We start from the raw sequence: 11,578 nt of genomic DNA, 5'->3' as shown, positions 1-11,578 counted from the left end.
ATTTGATAACATATGGCACGCCAAACTACTTACTGTGGGCTCATGGGTAGGCATTATAACAACGCTATATAATTTTATTATTTGGTTCCCTGGCCTGGTGTGTTAGTGTGTAATGTATTGCTGCACATTTTATAAATCCATCTGTACTTTTAACTGCACGCCCATATGCCAAATTAGCCAACGGTAGCGGCAACTTCGAACTTGCTTTATGCTATTTTCGCTAGCGCAAAACTTCCATTAGCGTCGGTACCCTGGGCACCCAACTTCGGATCTTTGTGAATGAGTGTTGTCCAGGCGAATTTCGCCTTGTGAAGTGTTGCGATGTGCCGCAAAGCCAGCCGTTGGTGAATTTACCACACGTAAGTACATTTGCCCTTAGTTTCCCCAGCAAAAGACAGGGTCACGTCTTGTTAATCAGCTTGCCTTGTCTTACATTGTATCAACAATTTACTGAGCCAGCAGGGCAGAGAACAGAAAGGGACAAACCACTGCCCTATTCAACAGCAACAGATATACAAATAAATTAAAAAACCATAGACAATGTGTGTAATTAATGGAAATTGCAAAGTTACTAAGGATTTATGGTTTTATGTTATTAGGCAAAATTTTATTTTGGGGTTGATTTGCCCCTTTAAGAGACAATGCCTTATGTGTTAACAACAAGATACCACGGGATTAAAACTAGCAAATTGTTGAGGAAACACTGAGCAGTTATATCAAGCTGATGGCCATCCGATTACCCAAGCATTGATTACATCACAGCAATTGGTATCAACAACATAGTCACTTTCAAGACTCACATATATATACGGATTGTATTTGAGCAATATGTCCAATCTGTACAATTCTAAGCAGACCCAGGTTATTCAAAACTTTACAGATGGGTAGATGTCAACCATTTTAATTAAAAATTGCTCCAATTGGCCGTCATACCTGCTCATTGTTCCCAACTTGAAGGAAAAACAAACGGGTAACCTAAAAAAAACCATACCCCCTTCCCTTCGTAGGAGCCCCCCTCCCTCCTCCCCCCCAGCCTAGGTGGTAACCGGGGCAATGCCCCTAACTTTTTACCTACCCCTCAGTGCAGATTCTGTCCCCCGCAGTTCGCGGCAGCCATCTTCTTTTCTTCGTTAAACTTCGGAAGCAGACCTTCGCTTTTGGCGCATGTGCAGTTGTTCTGTTCCAGAACAACTGCGAATGCCGCCGAAAGTCACGAAAATTTCTGCCATGCACAGTTGTTCAGGACCGGAAAATTACTCCAACTGCACATGCGCCGAAAACGAAGGTCTACTTCCCAAGTTTAACGGAGAAAAGAAGACGGCTGCCGTAAACTGCATCTGGCACCGGAGGGGTAAATAAAAAGTTAGGGGCATTTGCCTCGGGTACCACCTAGGCTGGGGGGGAGGAGGGAGGGGGGTCTACAAAGGGAAGGGGGGTAGGGTTTTTTTATGTTACGGTTTTGTTTCTCCTTTAATGTTTGCTTGATGTTCACTCTTTAAAAAGTATTTTTCACAATCGAAGAAAAGAAAACGCAATAACCTGGACTGTGTGATTGCGCTAAGCTGCCGCATTTGCAGATCTTCAGTACCAGGCACCTGCAAAAGTAATTTCAGTTCTCCTTTCAGTCTCTCTGACAGGGCCCCAGACTCTGCGTATTCCACTATATCATACATAATTGTCGTCCTGGGCATATTTTTCAGCGACAGTCTTCTCCAGCAGTTATCACGGCCTCCGGAGATATGCTGGAGTCTCGTCAAGGTGACTTTTGTACTAAAGTGTCAGAAAGACAAAGACATGTAAAGTAGCACAGACTCCAAATTGTGTCCTCTAACTCTTGTTTCTAATGATAGAAATCAGGGTACGCCTTAAATATTTTTATTTCCAATATGTTATTGGTTAACATTCCCCATTTTCTGTAATATTTCATTTTAAAGAAATGCTGACACAAATAATCATATTTTCTAAATGATTGTTTTTTCAGATCACTACATTTTCTGGGATATAGCAGCCTGAAGAATATACTTTGCAGAATAATCTATTTTCAAGTGGCTGTAAAAATGAATCAATAAAATGCTACTAAGCCAGCATTAAATATAGGGTACAGTTTGCATTTAAGGAGCACCGTGCCATACACAGAACCAGACATGTTTGGGAGGGCTGAATAATGGAATGTGCTGCACAAAAGGATGGGGACCATTTGTCTCCCCAGAAATATCATCTGTATTGGTGCATTGTTTGCAGCCATTCTTGCAATTTGGTGGTAGGCTATGCAGTAAAATTGCAGAGCTTTATACATTGAATGATATGACCCTCAGTCCCAATGCCCACCTTCTGCACTTCTATGATTCTCATCTATGACTCTCTCTTCCGTTTAAAGACATATAGTAATTATGTTTTACACTGGAATTTATACAATAGCTCTGCTCATCATCCTCATACCAGCCAGACATGCTTCATATTTTGTATACTGGATAGAAGCACCCTTTAATTAGAGTCCTTACAGGAGCAATATCCCAACACTGTGTTTTGAGAGGATGGAGCGTGCATAGCTCCTGTGCAAATTCCCATGTTTACCAACTGATCATACCCTTCTCCGCTAAGTGTCGAATAATTGGCCCATTAAAAGGAAAAAATGGTGAGGATGTAAAAATCTGCAGACTAATTTCAAATCTGGCAGATCATTATTGTTGAAATAAACAGATTTAAACCTTTGTACCCCCATTGAAAAGCTGTATCTTAAAACCCAAATTAAATGTATGTAAAGTAAAGATAGCCCTACATTAGTGATCCTTAACCAGTAACATGTTGCTCTCCAACCCCTTGGATGTTGCCCCCAGTGGCCTCAAAGCAGGTGCTTATTTTTGAATTCCAGGCTTTGAGACAAGTTTTAGTTTCATAAAAACTTGGTGCACTGCCAAACAGAGCCTCAATGTAGGTTTACAATCCACATAGGGGCTACTAAATGACCAATCACAGCACTTATTTGGCACCCCAAGAACATTTTTCATGTTAGTGTTGCTCCCCAACTCCTTTTACTTCTGAATGTTGCTCACAGGGTTCAAAAGTTGGGGATTCCTGCCCTACATAAAGGAAAATGGTCAGATGTTTTGGCCTTAATACCTAATAACTGCAATAGGTATAGGCCATTGCTATGAATATAGGCCATTCTGACAAAGGGGTCCAATAGCCATTGAGCCAGTGTGAGTTTTGAGTTGTAGGGGGCATTCTCTGCAACTGGGGCCACATCTTCGACAAATTTTGCATGACACTTGTTCAGTTCATCAATCAAAGAATGGATCAATTCAATGTGGCTATCCACCATGTGGTTCAATCATTCCATGATGAGCCCTATCTGGTCACCTTCCAGTAGCAAATATTCCTTTTCATTTTACAAGAAATGCCTTACTTTAACATAGTCTTTAACAGTAGCCACGTCCACCATATCTGTGATTTTATGTTTCTGGTACTCCAGTTCATCGTAAATCATTTGATCATAATATGCTCTGGGGCCCATCAACTTGCAGGCGTCAGCTGCAGCCTGACAGATACAGAAAGATAAATACATTATCAGAGGAAAACCCAAGAAAATTCTTGCATTTCAGACATTTTCCCAAAACAATAACATTTATTTTAAGCTAACAATTTAATAGGGTAAGTTTGCCTTTGAATAAAAATTTTGTATGCTACCACTGGTGTCTAATAAAAGGGCAGCCAAGTTTGGGAGTTTTACTTTAAAATGTATAATGAAGCAATAGAATTCTTAATGAATCAGATGAAAATTAAGCGTAGGACTGGCCAGATATGGGAATGACTTTGACGTAGTTGGCCAGCTTAAATATATTGCAATATATGGACAAACAATCCCAGTTTTGGTTAAAGGGTAAGGCATTTTTCAGTAGCAGTATGCACAAAATGTCTCTGTCTTAAATATATTGATAATGGCTTGAGTCCAGAAGACTCTTGTATTTGTCTATGTCTATATATATATATATATATATATATATATATATATATATATATATATATATATATATATAGACACACATATACATATATAGGGCTATTCCAAACAACTCTTAATTTGTCCTCATTTGTAATTGCTAATTATTTGCTTTCTATTATGCCTCTTCCTCTCAGGGGTACTGATCCCAGCAACCAAAATAATGTTGACTGTGAGGTTTTAATTTAATGATCACTTATTTGTGTTGTTTTTTTTCTAATTAAGCTATCCAGCATTTATCTTCTATTCTGTTTCTAGGGTAATGCATTCATGGCAACCATATAGCAGTTACGTCCAAGAAGTCTGATAGATCATATACAGCAATATAGATAATTAAAAAAACAAACAAAAAACCCAGAGGCATATAGTCCACTGCCTACAACATACTAGAAGTTAATTTTAAGGCAAACTACCTCTTTACACTGAGACTAATGTAACTGGCAGCATAAAGCCCCTGATGAAACCTACAGCTACTCTGTAACACTATGAAGACTTAACATTAGACTATGGGCTGTTTGCTGTGTCATTATGTATAGTTATTGAAACTGATGAGATTAAAGAATGCACCAAATTTAAATGACAGAAAGTATAATGTACCTCACTGGATGGATGAAGAATTCGCTTGCCACATATGTATCGGTTCCCAAAGGCACCTGAGCGGTGGAAGATCTTAAAGACAATAAAAGGTGGAAACTCCTGCCCAGCAAATCTGCAATTGAAAATAAGACCATTTGTTTAAAAGATGGGAGATATGTTTAGAGAGCCTGGTGCAAAACTTCAGTTTCTACCTACCCAAAAGCTAAGCTAGTTGTTAGGCCAGCTTTCAGATGAGTTTTTGTTTTTTCGTTTTTTTTTAGAAATGGGTTAATGCCCCTTCTAGAGTTAGGCCACTGGGAGGAGGGTAAAAGTTTTAATTTGATAAACAACTGTACATGGAATAGAGGAATCTCCAGTCCAGTGTCTTTTGCTGAGAATTTGAAATCAGCTAAAAGGTTATTTAGCATCTATCTGTATGGCTACATTATATAATACACTATTATATTCTCCTGGGCTGGTCTGAACTTCACTTTTCAGCTATTTATGTAGGAGACAGAATCTTGCATTTTTTTAAAGAAAACTTTTCAACACAAAGTAAGCAAAATATTAACTGTCCCAGTAGTTTCTTTAAAAGTTCAGTTATGTATAAGTAGAAAGCCTTAAGGAAATTCAAAGGAAAAATCCACGTCACTTAATGTTATACTGTGAAACCACAATTTTATATACCCTGATATTAAGTTCTCCCTCAACACCAATTTTTTTGTGCTCCACCCAATATAAAATCCATAATGTATTTTCTTGATTCTACATTTTGCCAGTTTTTACCTCATTCTTTCTGGTCCCCAGAAAATTGTAAAATGGGGGTTCAACTGTAGATTCTGAATAATAGTAGCTGAGATGTCATGAGAAGGGATTTTATTCACATATTACCTGAATCTAACTTTACACTGCATGCCAGGATCTCTTAGCAGCTCTGCTTCCAAGGGACTGATTTTCCTCAAAATACTGTAAGATGCACTTGTTTCCTTCAGAAAGAAATACATATTTATCATATTAATTGCATAATGAACAGCACAGAATATTGTTAACAATCACAGAATACCACCAGGTATTCTGTGATTGTAGATAGTAGGAGTGGGATAATAGTCTCTGGGAAGGGAGTGTGACTCTGGGATAGCAGGTATAGTAGGGAGAGATGGTGTCTATAGTAACAGTGGGATAATAGTCTCTGGGAAGGGAGTGTGACTCTGGGATAGCAGGTATAGTAGGGAGAGATGGTGCCTATAGTAACAGTGGGATAATAGTCTCTGGGAAGGGAGTGTGACTGTGGGATAGCAGGTATAGTAGGGAGAGATGGTGTCTATAGTAACAGTGGGATAATAGTCTCTGGGAAGGGACTGTAGCTGTGGGATAGCAGATATAGTAGGGAGAGATGGTGCCTATAGTAACAGTGGGATAATAGTCTCTGGGAAGGGACTGTAGCTGTGGGATAGCGGGTATAGTAGGGAGAGATGGTGTCTATAGTAACAGTGGGATAATAGTCTCTGGGAAGGGACTGTAGCTGTGGGATAGCGGGTATAGTAGGGAGAGATGGTGCCTATAGTAACAGTGGGATAATAGTCTCTGGGAAGGGACTGTAGCTATGGGACAGCAGGTATAGTAGGGAGAGATGGTGCTTATAGTAACAGTGGGATAATAGTCTCTGGGAAGGGATTGTGGCTGTGGGATAGCAGGTATAGTAGGGAGAAATGGTGCCCAGGCCCGGACAGGCAATCTGTGAGTTCTGGAAAATGCCAGAGGGACTGCTTTAAGGTGCCATAGAAAGATAATATTTAGTGGGCTGGTAGGAGCTGTTTGGGCCTCGGTGTGGGCTGATTGGGCCTCTATGTACATGAAATGCCAGGGCCTATTTTAATTCTCAGTCCGGACCTGATGGTGCCTATAGTAACAGTGGGGATAATAGTCTATGGGAAGGGACTGTGGTTGTGGGATAGCAGGTATAGTAGCGAGAGATGGTGCCTATAGTAGCAATGGGATAATAGTCTCTAGGAAGGGACTGAGGATAGCAAGTATAGAAGGGAGAGATGGTGCCTATAGTAACAGTGGGATAATAGTCTCTAGGAAGGGAGTGTGACTGTGGGATAGCAGGTATAGTAGGGAGAGATGGTGCCTATAGTAGCAGTGGGGATAATAGTCTCTAGGAAGGGATTGAGGCTGTGGGATAGCAGGTATATAGAGTAGGTATGATTCAGTCTCCAATTTCTTCGCTTTATTGCTGTAAGATTCAGTAGGTGTCTGTGTTACACCCCATGTGCATAATTCAAGGAAAATATTGAATCAATACAGCTCCAGACAGTAATTTTCAACTGCAATGTGTTTTATTCAGCAGTGTAGGCACACTACATGTTTCGGGCAGAGCCCTTTATACTTATATATGTTTACACTTGATAAAGGGCTCTGAAAAAAACATGTAGTGTGCCTACACTGCTGAATAAAACACATTGCAGTTGAAAATTACTGTCTGGAGCTGTATTGATTCAATATTTTCCTTGAAGGATAGCATGTATAGTAGGGGAGGATGGTGCCTATAGTAAAAGTGGGATAATAGTCTCTGGGAAGGGACTGTGGGAACTTTTTCTTCAAGTACTGAAAGGATAAAAGCACAGGAGTCTGTTTTGTAGATACAATATTTACACTGCAGCATTAATGTTACACTATGGGGGGCATGTGCAAGGCCTCTCTGTCAGTCACATACACAACCTAAAGCAATAAGTGATTGGTGCAGGACTGTATAAGGGGCAGACTCATTGGAATTGACCATTTACAGGCAGAACCATGGCAAAATATACATCTGCTTAGTATTTTAAACCTCTTTTCCACAAATAAAAACATTGACAGAGGTAAAAAAAAGCAGTTTTTGGGTACATCGGGACAAATATTGTATGTTAAATTCGGGAAAACATTACTTAAAATCAGGGAAATGCAGCCATTGAAATGCATTGTAAATTGGTGTGATCACAAATAAAAAATTTAAAATGCGGGAAAACTTAAAATCAGGGTTCACTGTATTTCTCGGAGAGTGTGCTTTTTTTGGCGTTTTACAATCTATAGATCAATTGTTCCCCCAAATATGGAAGAATATCACCTAGCCCTTTTCCTGCACAAAGAAGAATTGATGTTTCTGCGAGATACACTGACGTTTCTCATTGAGCACAAATTATATTTATGTTTTAATACATATTAAACTCATGCATATCAAGTTCAAAACCATGAACATTTTATCTATAACAAGACCAAAGTAAACATTTCTATAACTGCCAATAACAGCCTTCAAGCAGCTATGCATGTCCCTTTGTGACATAACATGATGACATCACAATGAGTGAAATATTGTGTATGAAACCTGTTGCAGCCAACTGCTCTTCATTCTTAGACCGACTGAAGGTGAGTACAGACATGCTTCACATTTATGCATTTAAATGCGTTATAAAATGGCATTTTTTTTCTGTAAACTGTTATAAGTAGCGCAGTCTCTTCAGACCAGTTATCTTGTTATGTGTTCAATTGGTTTAATTCTCTCCGACGTACTTTTACAATTCTTTTTACAACAGAAATAATGTAGTATTTTAACTTATGGTTTATAGTTTTCACTTTTGATATTTTAACTTACGGATTATATTTTTCGCTTCTTTCCATCTAGTCCTGAGTGATTCAGAGTCTACAGAATTTTTTGATCTATTGACTATTTTGGAAGTTTTATATCAATCTATATAGAAGAAACATGGACTTTATCACTGTTAATAATATTGTTAAATTGTCCAACAACCAACAATCCCCCAAGAGGAAGAGGAAAACCTCATTTGAAAGTGAAATTGCTAACAAAACCCGAAAACTTGTCCCTGATGAAGTGAAGCAAAATACAGAAAGCAGTCGACAAGAAAATAACCCAGGTGCTCCTTTGAAGTCCCATGCAGAGGACAAAAACAAGGAGAAAGAGTTTTGGATCCCTGAAATGGGTCTTTCATTAAGGCAGAGAGAAAAGTTGCTAAACGGAAGAGGGATGGCCAGAGTATTTGTTGATGCTGTACAAAAACTTCTAAAAAAGCAGTTTAATGCTGAAGGCTTGCAGCCCCTACTGAAGAAACCTTTCATTCCTGTGTCTGGACCATCAGTACAATTTCATGTGGATCTAAAGAAAAGTCACTGCTTTCTAACCTGTTACAGAAAAGATCACGTAGAGATTGTAAACAGCTGTTCGGGGATCCCTTCAGAACGAACCCGGAAGGAGATAAGGAGACTCTACAGAAAAGTGGTTCCTGACCCTTTTAAAACAATCAAATTTGCTCATGCCGATAGACAAGTTGCCGGTTCTAAGAGCTGTGTGATATATTCAACTGCAAATGCTTATGAGATACTGAGCAATGGCAATGTCTGCTGTAAATATGATCATGGAAAAATGAGGGAACATCTCTTCAAGTGTTTAGAAAAAGGAGAAATTACAGAATTCCCCAAAATACTAAAATGAAAGTAAGACAACAGCGGAGGAATGGTACGGCATACACACATGTACAAGCCCTGCATGTTGTGTCAGATTAAAGCACTTAAGGAGAAAATCACTGACAAGCTTTGGAAATCACTGTCCAAATCACTGGACATCACTTTTGGAAATCGCTGTGCAAAGCTTGTGATTGAAATACTGGGAACACAATAAAAAAACCCAGAAAAGACTAGAAAGGAGAAACTTTCCCTTTAACCAGTCTGGCAGCAGCGAGTGAGTTGACAATTCTGTCAATATGACACTTATGAACTGAACTTATGAACTGTGCTGTTGCTTTTTGCTCCTTGCCTGCCTCCGTACCCATCTACATCGAAGAAATGGCGTGACTATTTTCTTACAAGATTTACTCATTGTTTACTGTTTTTTTTTTATAAACCATTTATGTAAATAAACAATGTATACCAATAAAAACCAGAGTTTCTTGTCATTAGTTACATGTTAGCAATATTATTGTTCTATGAATTTTATAAAGAATTTTAAAAGTCAGATTTTTTTTGGTTGGAGTTTTTGGAGAAAAAAAACTCAAATGTTTGGTGATTTATTAAACCCAGATGCTGCTAAAAGTCAGAATAAAAAAGTACTCCATCTCAAACCTGCCGAGGTCATGTAGAATTCAATGGCAAGTGGCTCATTTACAATTGGAAGATATCATGATCTGCGCAGGGTTTTGTTCTAAAGTCTGAATAATTTGTGGTTTTCGAGCGGCGTTTACAGGCGTCAAATGTAAAAAAAAAATTATATCGAGATTTTTTTCTCGACTTTATTGAGTCTTTGCATACACCAGATTTTTTTAGTTAACGTATTGATAAATAGGATAAAAATGTGGATGGGAGTCTTTGGTCAAAGTTGTTTTAAGAAAATAGTGAGAAATTTTCAGATTTTAGTAAATAGCCCCCAAGTGTTGATAAGAATTCTTAAGCTATATCAGATTCAACAGATTTGTTATAGTGACATATAAGGGCTCATTTACAACTACTAATTCAGGAAACAAAGTGCAATTCTGAATGCAATCGCCAGATTTCCAGGGCCATTGTGGGCAGGAACAGTTCCTTAGCACAAATGCTCTACGCCTACCATAATTGTGGGTCATAACTCAAAATGTACCCAAAAATACATGTGATCCATCAGAAACTGAATTAAAGTGCTCCAAATATTTTCTGTCAAGTGGAAGTCTGATTTATGATATGCCAATGTAAACTTCATGGCACGAAATTAAATAGCATAAAAATTGTCCAGCTAACAGTTGTTAGCAGAACATCCCTTTTATACTGTTTTGCATGATAAAAAGAAAGATATAACAAATAAAAAAACGAAATAACTTACAATGGATATAGGTTTTATATAGCCTTTAATATCTCAGTTAATTTAATAACTAAGCAGCTTTAATGCATTAGCATGGTTTTGGCCCTGCTATATAGAGTGAAAGAATAATTATTTGATCAAGTAACCCAGGGATATGGTTAATTAAAAAAAAATTAAGGAAGGAACCCTGCAGTATGGATTGATGTAACTATGCAGGTATAATAGGGATGTAACCCAATACAGATACAATGGCTCGAAATATGTATGGAGTGAGTGGGTGGCATGTATAATATAAATATATGTATAGTATAATTTTTTTTTGGTGTTGTTTGCTGTGATTATTTGCTATAATTAACGCATGAAGTAGGGTGTCGTGCAATCTATTTATTTTTTAAATACAGTTGTTCAAATTAACGTTCAAAAGAGCAACCAAAGAACATTGCACTGCTTTACAGTAAAGTCGTTTCTGACCCTCTGAACGCCCTCTTATTTCTTGATGCATATAAACAATAGCAACCACTAACATGTTTGGCATACTGAGACATGTCAGCTGTAAAGTATGATAATGGCAAAATATAGGAACACTTGTTTATGGGGGTTATTTATCAAAGTTCAATTTTATCTCAACATTTTCTGCTACAAACATCAATCAAATGTGCTCGGGTTTTTTTACGCTTATTTATTATTAAACTTTCCCAAAAATTTGCTTTGCAGGAAAAAAAAACAAAACAGATTTTCACAATTCTTTCGGATTTTTCAACCGAAAACTCAGATTTCTTATCCTTTTTCCCCCGAAAACTCCCAAAACTTTGGGGTATTCATGAAACCCAGCGCACATCAAAAAATCTTTGGGACTTTTCCAATTGACTTATGTACAACCTCCACAAGTCTAAGATGCTGGACTTTCTGATTCAGACTTTTCCATCCTCTGGGTTTAATAAATTCCGAAAAATTAGTGATTTTTTAAAAGTCTGATTTCATAAAAAAAAAAAAATCACAAATTTTTAGGGATTTTTGCATTCTGAGTTTAGTAAATAACCCCCTAAGTGTTTAAAAGAAAACAGAATTACAGGGAATTACAGAGATCCCCAAAAATAACAAACACAAGACAAGGGATATAGAAAAAGCGTTCCACTGTGCTAAACATGGGAATAAGTGGAAATGCTTGCAAGTCGGGATGT

At 38.0% G+C, this 11,578-nt stretch overlaps 1 pseudogene; it reads right to left on the bottom strand.

The window, feature by feature from the left end:
- Positions 1-1,451: 1,451 nt before the first annotated feature.
- LOC121400750 lies at positions 1,452-5,580 on the bottom strand (annotated as a pseudogene).
- Positions 5,581-11,578: the final 5,998 nt, after the last annotated feature.

This window comes from Xenopus laevis, chromosome 2S (assembly GCF_017654675.1).
Source record: "Xenopus laevis strain J_2021 chromosome 2S, Xenopus_laevis_v10.1, whole genome shotgun sequence".
Lineage (NCBI taxonomy): Eukaryota > Metazoa > Chordata > Amphibia > Anura > Pipidae > Xenopus > Xenopus laevis.
Note: the sequence above shows the minus strand (reverse complement) of the source record. Positions and strands in the feature narration are given on the sequence as shown.